The sequence below is a fragment of the Triturus cristatus genome, chromosome 5_2 (assembly GCF_964204655.1).
Source record: "Triturus cristatus chromosome 5_2, aTriCri1.1, whole genome shotgun sequence".
Lineage (NCBI taxonomy): Eukaryota > Metazoa > Chordata > Amphibia > Caudata > Salamandridae > Triturus > Triturus cristatus.
Genome location: NC_140588.1, coordinates 991504496 through 991519457, shown reverse-complemented (window position 1 = coordinate 991519457; position 14962 = coordinate 991504496). Strand labels below are relative to the sequence as shown.

General features: G+C 44.6%; 1 protein-coding gene across 2 annotated transcripts in view; it reads right to left on the bottom strand.

The window, feature by feature from the left end:
• NEXMIF (neurite extension and migration factor) overlaps positions 1 to 14962 on the bottom strand; it is a 1529077-nt gene that overhangs the window by 1476787 nt on the left and 37328 nt on the right. The gene's annotated exons all lie outside the window — the stretch shown is intronic.

Here is a 14962-nt window from a genome sequence, read left to right as displayed (position 1 = left end):
TTCGAGAATAAAGCATTTAGGAAACACAACTTCAGCCATTGAGCCCAGAATTCATTATTTTTAGTCGTCCAAAACGAACCACGCCTGTTCCTTTCCTAGAAATGAGGACGACAGTGCTTCCCAGACAAACAACTCTGCAACAGTGTGTTTTAAACACATTATAAGCAACAAAAAATAATACAAACACAAATAAGGAAGGGGAGGATAGTAGTAGATTTTAATCAATCATTCCTGGTAAAATCAGTTGATGTGTAGATTGTGTTGGCTCTACGAATTGTTGAAATGTTTTGACATGGTTTTTGACAAAAAGTCGAAAAGAAGTCTCAAACAATTACAGGGGGTATCTGTCTTCAATGGAACTGCGTTGGCTGGCACGGAAAGCAAAGAACTGACGTCATCACGCCGAGGTGGGGCCTATACAGCCGACACAGACACCACAATAACGGAGATGCTGCCGCTGATGTCATGCAGAGTCGACCAATGCCACCTAGCACATAGGAATACTGCTCAAGAAAAATCTTCCAGAGCCAGTCTGACACCTGGGAAGTTCACAGGTAAGAAGAAATCTCTCTATCAGAAATATTAATATGATGAAGGAATGAGACGAGTGGCTGGTCTACAGGATTTACTGAAGAGTAAGAGGAGTGTTGAGAATTGTGTATGCTGTAAGGTTTTGTGATGGAATTGTATTTCTTAAAATTCTCTAATTTTAGTACTGGGTCAAGCAACTTAAACAGCTAGCTATGCCTAAAAAGGTTCGCTGGAATCGCACCACAGAAAAAATTGATGACCTACAAATTTAGAAATTGGTGATCCTTCTAAATGAAGCATGCTATTACACACATCTATGTGCCCAGAAGGAGGTCACCAACAAAAACATGACAAAACACAGGCTGAAGTTAAACATCTTTGCTGTGGTTTGGTGAAGACCAAGCCAGTAAAACCAGAAGAAGTGCTGATGGTGTTGGTGTGCGTCAGGGGTGTAAATGGGTTAGTAGGAGTATTTTTCTAGGCACATAACAGACAGTACCCAAGCCCTTGGAATAAAGAGAGCAGTGGACCTGGAGAAGACAGTAGGAATACAGCGAGCTCAAACCAGACGAATGATCGCTCTATAGGCCCATTGCCTGTCAACCTTTTCCAGCAAAAACTTTCGAAAAAGTCATTAACACACAGTTGGCCCAGTTCATTGATGATAACAATCTACTTGATGACACACAATTTGGCTTCAGAAAGGGCCATGGTACGGAGACAACCCTCATCAAAGTCCCCGATGAAAACAGGATGGTGCTAGATCACGGTGGGGCCGCAGTTCTTGTGTAATTGGATTTATCTGCAGCCTTTGACACGGTCAATCATACCACCCTGATAGACCGTGTCTCTGCCATCGGTATCAGACACAAGGCCAAAGCCCTCCTGTCCTCCTTCCTATCCAATCGGACCCAGCTAGTAAGTTTCGGTGGTTTCAACTCCCCACAATTTGCGCTTCCTTGTAGTGTGCCACAAGGATCATCGCTGAGTCTGACCTTATTTAACATTTATGTTTCGGACTTGGCGAGGGTTATCAAATCCTACGGGATGGGTCTAACTTCATACGCCGATGATACGCAATTGGTGCTAGCAGTACACAATGATGGAGGGACTGTTGCGGCAAGCTTCCAAGAAGGAATGTTGGCCATCCGTGCAAGGATGGCCTACAATTGCCTCAAATTAAAGTCTGACAAAACGGAGGTGATGATCTTCGACAATCTCTCCCCTGTCTGGTCCCCTACATGGTGGCCAGCCAAGCTGGGTTCACCTCCGTCCCCTGTCACAAAGGTCAGAAATCTGGGTGTCATGTTTGACGAGAAGCTGTCGTTCATACACCACACCAACGCAGTTGTCTCCTCATCCTTCTACGTCCTCAGGATGATAAAAAAACTTCTACTGTTTCTCCCAATCAGCGCTGGTAGAACTCTTATCAGCACACTGGTTATGTCCAAAGTGGACTACTGTAATGGTCTATAAGTCAAGGCCCAAGAAAAAGTTCTAAGTAAGCTACAACTGGTGCAGAATGCAGCCACCAGGATTCTGTCAGGTACCCCCAAGTTTAAGCAGATATCAAATGTGGTGCAACAGCTTCACTGGTTGCCCATAAAAAGCAGAACCAAATTCAAGGCGTTGTGTATCGCTTACAAGGCAACCATAATACAGGGCCTGAGTTTCTGAAGAAAGCCCTCAGCTAATATGCACCCAGTAGACCCTTGCGCTCATCAGCTGCCAACCTTCTGACTGTCCCTCGCACCAAGAAAGCTTCATGGGGCGATAGAAGATTCATAGTCTCCACTGCCAGATTGTGGAACACACTCCCCCTTCACATCAAGACTAGTCCTAACCTTCTAACCTTCAGGAAACAAGTTAAAACATGGCTCTTTAACCAATAAGTCACTTCTCCTTGGCATTTCCTTTCCTTCCAGTCCGTAGCGCCGAGACACCCAAAGGTATTTGCGCGCTTTACAATTGTCTAAATAAATAAATCGCTCGCAAGAGCCGGCCCTCCAGTGCACCTAAATGACACATGACAAAGCAGACACAAACCAGTTCACAATCCAACTTTGAAATAAGGAGAAACATGAGTGAAAAAGGATGAAGACCAAAGTGGGCCACGCTGTTCTCACACCTCAACGCCTCAGGAAAACATTGGACTCCAACGTAATGAAGATTAAAAAACCTCAGAACTTAGCGCTTGCTTGGCAAAGAGGGAAGGGGTGTTCCAGGACAGGAGACTCTGCGAGGAGATGGGTGAGGGTCTGCTATCTCCTACTTAGTGATGCCACATGAACACTGTAGTTCCAAACAACCTGGGAGATTGAGGGTGGGGGCTAAAAGCTTCCTAGCAAAGGGAGTAGTTGACTAAGGATTAGAGCGGAGGATCAGCCTGGTGACATAAGACCAGCAACCCAGATTGAAAGTTTGATTTCAAATTTAAAAAAAAGAAACTTAACTAAGACAACACTGGGATATTAGACGAGACAATTTCTGAACCATGAACCACCATGAAGAAAGAAATAGAGGAAAAAGAACAGCAAGACATGGAAAGCTGCACGTAGGTTCTCAACACACAACACAATCAAAGAGGCTGGGAAGGAGCAGAAGACTGCTATTGCTGGGCAATAGGAATATGTATATATTATAATGAGTGGCATAAGAACAATCAAGCAGGGCCGATGCTAAGAATCAATACTTAAATGGCAATGAAGTGAACACATCCACTGATACACATGCGAAGGGAAAGGAAAGATTGAATAAGACATTTCTCACTGTCCCTATACAGTAAAAGAGGAACATGCGAATACAACAGGACACCCCAGAAGTACCCCCTGCTCCAAAGCAGGCCATCCTCACCACCAGAAGAGATCTACACCCATAATAAACATTACATACTAGGCAGACTGTAAAGAATGAGGCTCACTCTTGCCCACTCACCTGTTCAGCACTGACAACATGCGGAAATACAGCAAGCACGCTGAGGTCTGCAGGAAAAGCAGTAGATCCTTTAGCTGGAAAAAGAACAAGCCATATGACTTCAAACTTTCCAGGTGGCCCATACAGGAGCAAGGGAATCCCGCACTCCAGCTGGAACAAATACTGCATAGGCATGGGCCTCTTCATCATATATCATAAACTACTGACCCCGTCAAGACAGACTTATCAGGGCACCCTAATAGAACAGAGCGCAGGCATACAAGCCCAGGGAAGCAAATCAAATGCAGCCAAAACAAAATTCAGTTAATAAGAGTAGACATACAAGATTTGAAAACCCCCCAATAAGCACAAATTCAGATACCTAGGCATAAAAATGGTAGAACAGAGCTACAGTCTTTGCCCAGCCAGACCATCTGATCTGAAGGAACAAGGATTGTTGCTCTGCCATGCTATCTCAGCTGATGGTGCATTGATAGCAACCACAATGTCCACGAAATCATGGCAATTTGATGGCTTTCTGAGTCCAACCTTCTCCCTGATCAGACAGAAATATATTTCCGCCAATCGTTCTGTCTGAGAGGGCCACTCCTGCTTGAGTTTGAAGATATCAAGCCTGCTTCCATTAGGATACTAGTACTGACATGCTTCACTCCATGCCATCCTCTCTCGAATCATCCAACCGATGAGCTTGGCACCTCCTACTGCTCTGCACCAGTACACTTTCAACCTTGAAAACTAGTCTGCTCATTGCGTTATTTGAAAACACTGGCTTGTCCAGCTCCCCCCCACACCCCTACATTGTATCTGTGGGGCACTGATTCAAGCTTTACTGAAGTATTGCTGCTTTGAAGTCTCGGACTCCTGTGTCATTATCGGGCCAATATGTGCATTGCAGAGCAAGGTTTTGGCCCTCATTCCAAGTTAATTGGAATTTCTGATTGGGCTGGTAGCTCCCATCACCAGCTGAATCGAGAATTACAAATAATGCAGTAAAGCGGTCTTCCCTTTCCTGATATTTTAGTAACGATAAAATACTGTTGAGAAAAGGCCCAAAAATGAGTAATTCCTATAGTAATCCTCCATTTCCTACGGTATTCCTCCATTTCTGAGGAACCTCATAAGATGCAGTTCAGAATACCACAGTATTCCCACACCTTGCAATTACCGATATGTGTGGTATCTGCAATTTCAGATGTGGAAATAGTGTATCAATCTTTCCGCACCAGTTAAATGAGGACCTGAGATACCAGCATCTTTATTTTTCTACTTGGTATTTGTGAACTGTACACTTGATGTGCGAGCTTTTCACAGATAGAGTGTGCATTAAATCACGGGTATCATCAATGTCCAGACAAGACAACAGTGAAGGCTACAATGAAGATGAAAATCACTGTTGCACATTAGTACAGAACAGTTGGCCACCTAACACAAAGATGACTTCAAACGATGCAAGAATGAGTTTGCCATTATCCAAAGTATACAAATATTAGCCATTTATGTTGCGCGCATTAACCTTATATTTTGCTTAATTAATCCATCTCAATAAACAATGTTAATTGCACTCTACTGACGATAGAAGAAAGTTATCTCACATTCAGGTCCTACGCTGCTAGCACCCATGCCACTGAATATTCTATTCTACATAAAACTAGTTACTCCACAGGGGAATAACCTAAAATTCAACGGGTAGGGTAGTGATACTTCTTCACGAAGGAAAAACCTCTTCAAGGAATGCAAAATATGGCCTCTCCAAGGTTTTAAAGCCAGGCTTCTCCACAACGTACAGCATTCCTTCATGGCGCCACATCTTGCGCTGCTGGGGGTACGCCTGTGATTAAATGGCAGGCACACTTAAAATAAAGTAGTTCATATTACAATTACAATGATAAAAACAACATCCAGACTAATCTATTAGTGGCGGAAGCAGACATAGTTAAACAACTGTGTTTCACCTACAGGTTTCAAGTTCTTCGTTTCCGGGACATCACGCAATTAGTTTACATCCCAGTTTTAGGGATATGTTATAGTTATTTTAACATAACGGGCTGATGATTTATATCAGAAACATAGAAAGAATTGAAACTCCCTTGAACATATGATATGGTTAAATGGATCAGAGAGCACAACACCTGTAGGAAGAGAAATATAGTGGTGAGGCTGAGTACTGGGGATGAATAAAGCTCCGAAACGTTAAGACATATACCATTTGCGCCACAGACGATAAACCAAATGTGCAGAATGGACATGAAGTTATACCCCAGGAAAAATAAGGAAATATGTAATATACTATGTGACTGATTGTAAGCATAAAGGTTCAAATGTAAATGCTGGAGAAAAAAAAATTGGAAAAAAGTTCGTCTCTAGGCTCAATGAAAGGAGTGCCATCAAGTTGAGTTACAGTAAAAGCTGCTATTTAGGATGTCATCAATATACGGAAACTACAGTGGCCAGCGCCAATGACTGAAAGGGCCTCCTCCAAATAAGCCAATGGCTGAAGAAGGCTGGCCCAAAGCCCCTTTCCGAATGTTATGTATCGTGTTTTATGTTGTGTATCGTGTGTAGTGTGTTTTATCATGCAAGCGGTCTTGCCAGACAGCTTCAAACTACCTATCAAGCCCTAAAATGTACATACCAATATTACGTAGATATTACTATTACTACAGAATCCCTTGGGTTCTTGCGTTTCTTGCTCCATTAATAAACTCACCTAGGAAATTATCAAATATGTTATTAGTCAACTTCACTGGATGTATTTTATCAACAGGAAAAGGATAAGAGGCTGAGCGAACCTACCCGTATGCTCAGGCATTACCTTGGATGTGCGACAAATGAGCCCCTCCTTAAAGCATTTTATAAAACAGAAATAAAATGAACACCTCTTTCCAAAAAATAAAAAAGCACAATGGAAGCAATCATGGGTAATACATTCTTTGATGTCATGCACAAAATGCTGATGTGCAGCAGAGGGAATAATAAATAAGCCTTAAATTGTTAGATGCATTTCGGAGGATGCCGCTGCTCTGGTAACAGGACCCATCCACTTTGAATCTAATCCCAAAGCGTTAGAGATAGTCCAACTGAGGTACGTTAAATACCCACCGCATTCATTTCAAGTCAATATCTGCACACAGAAGCCGCCAAGTAACGGCGCAGCTGTCAGCATGGCAATCACAGGATAATGCTATTGGCTGCTCACCTTCACAAGTGATCAATCCACCTTCAAGAAGCAGTTAAGTCTAAACAACAGCAGTCGCATAACATGCCACGGGCCATCAGGCAGCGCAGGGTGATCCTTCCACCGGCCAGGAGGGATACGTCATTGCTGGTCAATACGTCTATCTAGCTCAAGAGTGCAGGCGAGACCACTCCCACCTAGGCTGGCCTTCCTTCACGAGGGCGGAGATCAGAATAATGAATTGATAGGTGGGACTAAGACTGTAAGAGCAGACATAAGAAAATACACGACACCACCCACCCACTCCCATATCACAAGCATCTCCAAGTTTGGATACCAGTCCAATGGATCGTGATTTGTACTAAAGTTTCAAGGTCCCGTGTATTTTTTAAAAAAAAAAATTATGTCTAGCGGCGACTTAAAAAATGCTAAAATATATACTTTAAACCCGCTATATATGTAGGTTACATATATATACATACACACAAATCCCGAATACACATAAATAAAATAAGAAATAACTTTACCATCTGCTCTTATCTCATCTAATATGTTACTAATCATAAAATACTAATACAATAGCATGGCACCACCCAATCCAAATTCATTATTACACCCATTCTGCCATGTTTGGCAGTATTACCACTATACGGTAAACCGCAATAGAAAGATTTCAACAGCAAATGTAGTTCTTTATGCAAGGGAGAACGACAAAATAGTTTATGCACGTTTATTACTGTTTGCATAATAAGCCGATTCGTTCAGGATTAAGAATCCTGGATAGATTCACTCAGAGGGTAGAACTGTGAGATTTCCCAATATAAATGACATAACATTTTCTCTCAAGGCGTAATGGCAAATAGTGACAAATCTCCCCAAGAATGCAACAAGGGGAATTAATCCAAAAGACACTGGGCAACGGATTTATAGAAACGCACCTCACAACTGTGCTGTTGTCCTATTAAGGGTAGAGGTTCGTGCACACCTGTTGCCCTTTGGTGCCACTGTCCACAGATCCACAAACTATACGTCTTAAATTACAGTGCACTCGAACAAAAGCACTTTTCAATCTTTTTTTTTTAGGTATTGTTGGTGTATGACGCGTAGACGATCGCTTACAAAGGCGATAACTATACCACTGGGGATTGTGAATACAAACTCGGGGAAAATTAACCCTCTGTTCCTATATACGACCTTTTGTGCAATAAATTGACCTGCCACAAAGAAGTTCTCTTGGCTTGTCGCCAAATTGAACGAAACACATTGGCTGCCTGTTTGTGAAATCATATTTGGATTTGAAAATTAAAGATTTAAAGGAAAAACCTTAAAAAAGACTGAAAAGTTCTTTTATTCAAGTGCACTGCTCTTTAAGACGTATAACAAGGGAAATTAATAACTAAAGATTCTAGCTGTTCAAAGCATACAGAACTGCTTCACAGAGCACTTCAATCCTCTTGTATTCAAAACAGTAGGACTAGGAGTTAGTAGAAACTGGTAACAACAAGCATTGGCAAAGCCGTCGGGACCCATTGGCTTTGTCAGTGCCTTTCGACAAGTTGCTGAGCAGCTAAAAGTTAAAACTACGTGGGTGGCATTTTTTTTTATTTACCGATCCGAGGTAGATTAGTAAATAAAAAAACATGAAAGTAAATTGAAATAGTACAAAAGCGTTTTTAAGGTGGAGGGGCTGGCAGCAAATTGCTGACCTGACCGAGCTACTGGGGGAAGGAAGAAAAGCGGAGTGAGTGGGGAAACTTGAAAAGCTGCACTCAAGGGAGAAGCAGTAGGGAGGGATGGAAGTACACGAGCTACCAAGCAACATAAAGCACACGGGTTTGCCAAGGGGAAGCAAGCACATGAGACAGAGCTTGCTGCAAACGAGAGAGACAGCAGTGTGGAGAATGGGTATTACGGAAGACAGAAGCACAAGAGGAAGAGAGCTGGTTAACATATGCACTCTCATGCAGTGCTAAACCAAAAACAAAATAGTAGTTCGCTAAAAGCAAGAAGTGGAAGGATAGAACCCAGCCAGTGAAACAGATGGGAAAAAGATTATGCTTCAGTAGAGACACCAAAGCAAGATGGACAAGCTGTGACAAGGCAATTCACTGAACAAGAAGCAAGCAAGACTGACAATAAGGCTAACCAAAGGTAAGCAATAAGGGGGGTATAAACTCTTGGTAAGCCAACAATAGATCTTTTGCAACCAAACAGCTGTGATGTGCGAGTGCTTCAACTTTAAAAGAAAAAGAACGCCCACAAGAAATGCTGAAATTATCTGGAAATGCTCAAAGACTTCCTATATGTAGTATTTGAGATCTTCTCTCATGCGCTGGTGATTCATAGTTCTCCTCCGAGCATGTGGTAACATGTTTCTTCAGCTACCTGTGGCCTGGTGGTGTGGTCTGCTGCTATGTTGGCCTGGTCAATTACTTTGGTAGCATATTTTGAGCATTGGCTGATGACTATTAGCCATCCACAAATCAGTGTTTATGAGCTGCTTCTAATTGCAGCTGATGCTACTGTATATGGTTTATTGATTTATTATGTTCGTTTTAGTATGGCAGAGTCAAGGGAAATAGTGACAGAAATCCGTTGGTAGAGAACATGGGCTAATTAGTGTCGCCACTGCAAAGATCGAATTATGTTTACAATGAATAGGCAGCAGTCACATTGCACTGGAGACGTTGGTTTCCATTCACACTGAGAAGACACCAGTAACCATGCACAAATCAGTGTTGTACTGGAAAGGTTGCTTGTGCTATATAAATAGCATGTTTATGTGGGCGGTGTCTTATCTTTGAACTGTAAAAGCGTCTTTCTTTTTGCTTTTTCAAAATTTATTTTTATGTCTGATGCAGCCAGAGCTTCAGTTATAAACATTATCTACAAAAACATGTAGTAGCAAAGTCTACAGGTCAAGCATTTTATTAATGAGAGTGCTTTGATACTGTTGAATGGCCCTGTGTGCGTATTTGTGTGGGATTGTATAAGGTGTACTTTTCTGAATGTGGGATTCTTGTAATTGTTTGTGGCTCAATGGGTAAATGATTGGCTGTGTGGAGGAATATAAAGGTGAGATGATGAACAAGTGAAAAACTGGCATGGGAATCGAGCACAGCCTTGTGCTACAAACACCGTGGCAAACACCTATCCATCGTCCTACCAATTGATTTATCCATACAGTCACATAACACAGCTTAAATGATTAATCCAGGAGGCAGCTCTTTAATTAAAATAAAAGCCAGACCTACTGTCTAAAATTATTATTGACTACCTTGGACCAAAGTGCACAGATTACATTGGGGTTTGCATAAAGTTGTTACTCACATTTGCTGACCACTGCAAAAAATGACATTTCGCACCTGTCTGATGAGCGAAATGGTAATGTGAAGGCCAATGCAAACTTGCACTGCTGCATCCTGCCCCATGTCTACTTTGTAGTGATGGAGTAAGGTTGTTTCAATTCAATTTGTGTGAGCAGGCTTTTTCTGTAACACTTGAAAAGCACAGGCAAGAAATACTGCTGCCTTCACACCGTCTCTACACCTAATAGAGGTGGGCAGCTATAATAGTGTACTATCGTTGCCATCCATCACACTCTGTCTCTGCAACCAGCGCAATATATACAACGTTCTGGTACAACTCGGACAGCAGTGCTTTGATACTGTGGTTTCATCACAGTCTGCGTACTGAACTGGAGTTGTGTTTTTATATTGATTTATTTCCCTGACGAGACACAGAAGCGAAATTACAGACGGCTAGTACACTACTCTGTAGGAGTGCTGTTGATGGAAGAGTACCACTGTGGTGGTTACATGTGTAGTGTCCTGATGAAATGAGTGAGAACAGGAGGTGTGTGCTTAACCTGTTCTGTTACTGCGCATGCTAGAAGCTCTCACAAGCCAGACCTAAAAAGGAGCCCTGGGAAAGGAAGCGCAGGGGTCCATCCAAGGTGGCGCCTGCGATCAGCACCATAAACGCAGAGGCGCCGCACACACGGGGCCCTGGAGTCTCATCGGCTCTGACCCTGTGCAGCCAGGAAAGGGGATTGCACAAATCCTCTTCCCACAGACACACAGCTCCAAGCACTTGGCAGGCAGCACAACTAATTCTGACTTGGCCACGGTTCCTGCTTCTGTGGGATTCTCTCTCACTGAGTTTCACACTCTCCCCCATCCAAAGTGTGCTCCCTAAGCAGGGGGAGTGGGAAAGGCTGCCCCTACCTCCCACCGCCCCACAGGAAGCTGGAAATATTGGCTGCGACGAGCAGGGGGTGGAATGGAAGACTCGCTCCAGTGCTCTTTCATCCCTCGTGACCCGGCCCTTTTATGTTCCTTTCAGTGGGGCTGTTCAGGGAGGCACTTGAACAAGCTCCTTTATTTTCAGATGGACGCACATGCTGAAAGCTGCTACTGTGTGGACTCTCCTTTCCTTTCCTGGGCCTCTGGGAAAGGAATTACTGCAGGGGCACTGCCACCAAAAACAGAGGAGCCTCGATCAATGCAGACGGCGCAGAGCTGTGCCTCGGGAGGATCGCTGTCGGCTGCGGCACTGGAAATCAGTATCAAACAATAGCAGCTGGATCATCGCCGATGGGCAGGAAGAACTATAATAATAAAGGATCACTGCATGCCACCTGCAACGAGAAGCCTAAAGCAATGTATCCCACCTACTGCACGCAGTCTAAGATCACTGCATGCCACCTGCAACGAGAAGCCTAAAGCAATGTATCCCACCTACTGCACGCAGTCTATGATCACTGCATGCCACCTGCATTGAGAAGCCTAAAGCAATGTATCTCACCCACTGCACGCAGTCTATGATCACTGCATGCCACCTGCAACGAGAAGCCTAAAGCAATGTATCCCACCCACTGCACGCAGTCTAAGATCACTGCATGCCACCTGCAACGAGAAGCCTAAAGCAATGTATCCCACCTACTGCACACAGTCTAAGATCACTGCATGCCACCTGCAACGAGAAGCCTAAGGCAATGTATCCCACCTACTGCACGCAGTCTAAGATCACTGCATGCCACCTGCAACGAGAAGCCTAAAGCAATGTATCCCACCTACTGCACGCAGTCTAAGATCACTGCATGCCACCTGCAACGAGAAGCCTAAAGCAATGTATCCCACCTACTGCACGCAGTCTAAGATCACTGCATGCCACCTGCAACGAGAAGCCTAAAGCAATGTATCCCACCTACTGCACGCAGTCTAAGATCACTGCATGCCACCTGCAACGAGAAGCCTAAGGCAATGTATCCCACCTACTGCACGCAGTCTAAGATCACTGCATGCCACCTGCAACGAGAAGCCTAAAGCAATGTATCCCACCTACTGCACGCAGTCTAAGATCACTGCATGCCACCTGCAACGAGAAGCCTAAAGCAATGTATCCCACCTACTGCACGCAGTCTAAGATCACTGCATGCCACCTGCAACGAGAAGCCTAAAGCAATGTATCCCACCTACTGCACGCAGTCTATAATCACTGCATGCCACCTGCAACGAGAAGCCTAAAGCAATGTATCCCACCTACTGCACGCAGTCTAAGATCACTGCATGCCACCTGAAACAAGAAGCCTAAAGCAATGTATCCCACCTACTGCACGCAGTCTAAGATCACCGCATGCCACCTGCAACGAGAAGCCTAAAGCAATGTATCCCACCTACTGCACGCAGTCTATGATCACTGCACGCTACCTGCAACGAGGAGCCTAAAGCAATGTATCCCACCTACTGCACGCAGTCTAAGATCACTGCACGCCACCTGCAACGAGAAGCCTAAAGCAATGTATCCCACCTACTGCACGCAGTCTATGATCACTGCACGCTACCTGCAACGAGGAGCCTAAAGCAATGTATCCCACCTACTGCACGCAGTCTAGGATCACTGCATGCCACCTGCAACTAGAAGCCTAAAGCAATGTATCCCACCTACTGCACGCAGTCTAAGATCACTGCATGCCACCTGCAACGAGAAGCCTAAAGCAATGTATCCCACCTACTGCACGCAGTCTAGGATCACTGCATGCCACCTGCAACGAGAAGTCTAAAGCAATGTATCCCACCTACTGCACGCAGACTAAGATCACTGCATGCCACCTGCAACGAGAAGCCTAAAGCAATGTATCCCACCTACTGCACGCAGTCTAAGATCACTGCATGCCACCTGCAACGAGAAGCCTAAAGCAATGTATCCCACCTACTGCACGCAGTCTAAGATCACTGCATGCCACCTGCAACGAGAAGCCTAAGGCAATGTATCCCACCTACTGCATGCAGTCTAGGATCACTGCATGCCACCTGCAACGAGAAGCCTAAAGCAATGTATCCCACCTACTGCACGCAGTCTAAGATCACTGCATGCCACCTGCAACGAGAAGCCTAAAGCAATGTATCCAACCTACTGCAGCCAGTCTAGGATCACTGCATGCCACCTGCAACGAGAAGCCTAAAGCAATGTATCCAAACTACTGCAGCCAGTCTAGGATCACTGCATGCCACCTGCAACGAGAAGTCTAAAGCAATGTATCCCACCTACTGCATGCAGTCTAGGATCACTGCATGCCACCTGCAACGTAGGAGCCTAAATCAATGTATCCTACCAACTGCAATCAGTCTAGGATCACTGCATGCCACCTGCAACGAGAAGCCTAAATCAATGTATCCTACCAACTGCAATCAGTCTAGGATCACTGCATGCCACCTGCAACGAGAAGCCTAAAGCAATGTATCCCACCTACTGCACACAGTCTAGGATCACTGCATGCCACCTGCAACGAGAAGTGTAAATCAATGTATCCTACCAACTGCAATCAGTCTAGGATCACTGCATGCCACCTGCAACGAGAAGCCTAAAGCAATGTATCCCACCTATTGCACGCAGTCTAGGATCACTGCATGCCACCTGAAACGAGAAGCGTAAATCAATATATCCTACCAACTGCAATCAGTCTAGGATCACTGCATGCTACCTGCAACGAGGAGCCTAAAACAATGTATCCCACATACTGCACTAAAGGATCACTGCAAGCTACCTGCAACGAGGAGCCTAAATCAATATATCCCACCAACTGCACGCAGTCCAGGATCACTGCACGCTACTGCAACGAGGAGCTTAAATCAATGTATCCCACCTACTGCACGCAGTCTAGGATCACTAGATGCTACCTGCAACGAAAAGCCTAAATCTATGTATCCCACCAACTGCACGAAGTTTAGTATCACTGCATTCTACCTGCAAGGATCAGCCTACATCTATGTATTCCACCTACTGCACGCAAGGATCACTGCATGCTACCTGCAACGAGAAGCCTAAATCAATGTATCCCACCTACTGCACGCAAGGATCACTGCATGCTACCTGCAACGAGAAGCCTAAATCAATGTATCCCACCTACTGCACGCAGTCTAGGATCACTGCATGCAACCTGCAACGAGAAGCCTAAATCAATGTATCCCACCTACTGCATGCAGTCTAGGATCACTGCATGCTACCAGCAACGAAAAGCCTAAATCAATGTATCCCACCTAGTTAGTGCACGCAGTCAGCATGACTGCATGCTACCTCCAACAAGAAAGCCTAAATCATTGTATCTCACCTACTGCATGCAGTCTAGGATCACTGCATGCTACCTGCAACGAGGAGCCTAAATCAATGTATCCAACCAACTGCACGCTGTCTAGGATCACTGCATGCCACCTGCAACTAGAAGCCTAAATCAATGTATCCCATCTAATGCACGCAGTCTAGGATCACTGCATGCTACCTGCAACGAGAAGCCTAAAGCAATGTATCTCACATACTGCACGCAGTCTAGAATCACTGCATGCCACCTGCGACGAGAAGCCTAAAGCAATGTATCCCACCTACTGCATGCAGTCTAGGATCACTGCATGCCACCTGCAACGAGGAGCATAAATCAATGTATCCTACCAACTGCAATCAGTCTAGTATCACTGCATGCCACCTGCAATGAGGAGCTTAAATCAATGTATCCTACCAACTGCAATCAGTCTAGGATCACTGCATGCTACCTGCAACGAGGAGCCGAAATCAATATATCCTACCAACTGCACGCAGTCTAGGATCAATGCATGCCACCTGCAACGAGAAGCGTAAATCAATGTATCCTACCACCTGCAATCAGTCTAAGATCACTGCATGCTACCTGCAAAGAGGAGCCTAAAACAATGTATCCCACATACTGCACACAAGGATCACTGCAAGCTACCTGCAACGAGGAGCCTAAATCAATATATCCCACCACTGCACACAGTCTTGGATCACTGCATGCTACTGCAACGAGGA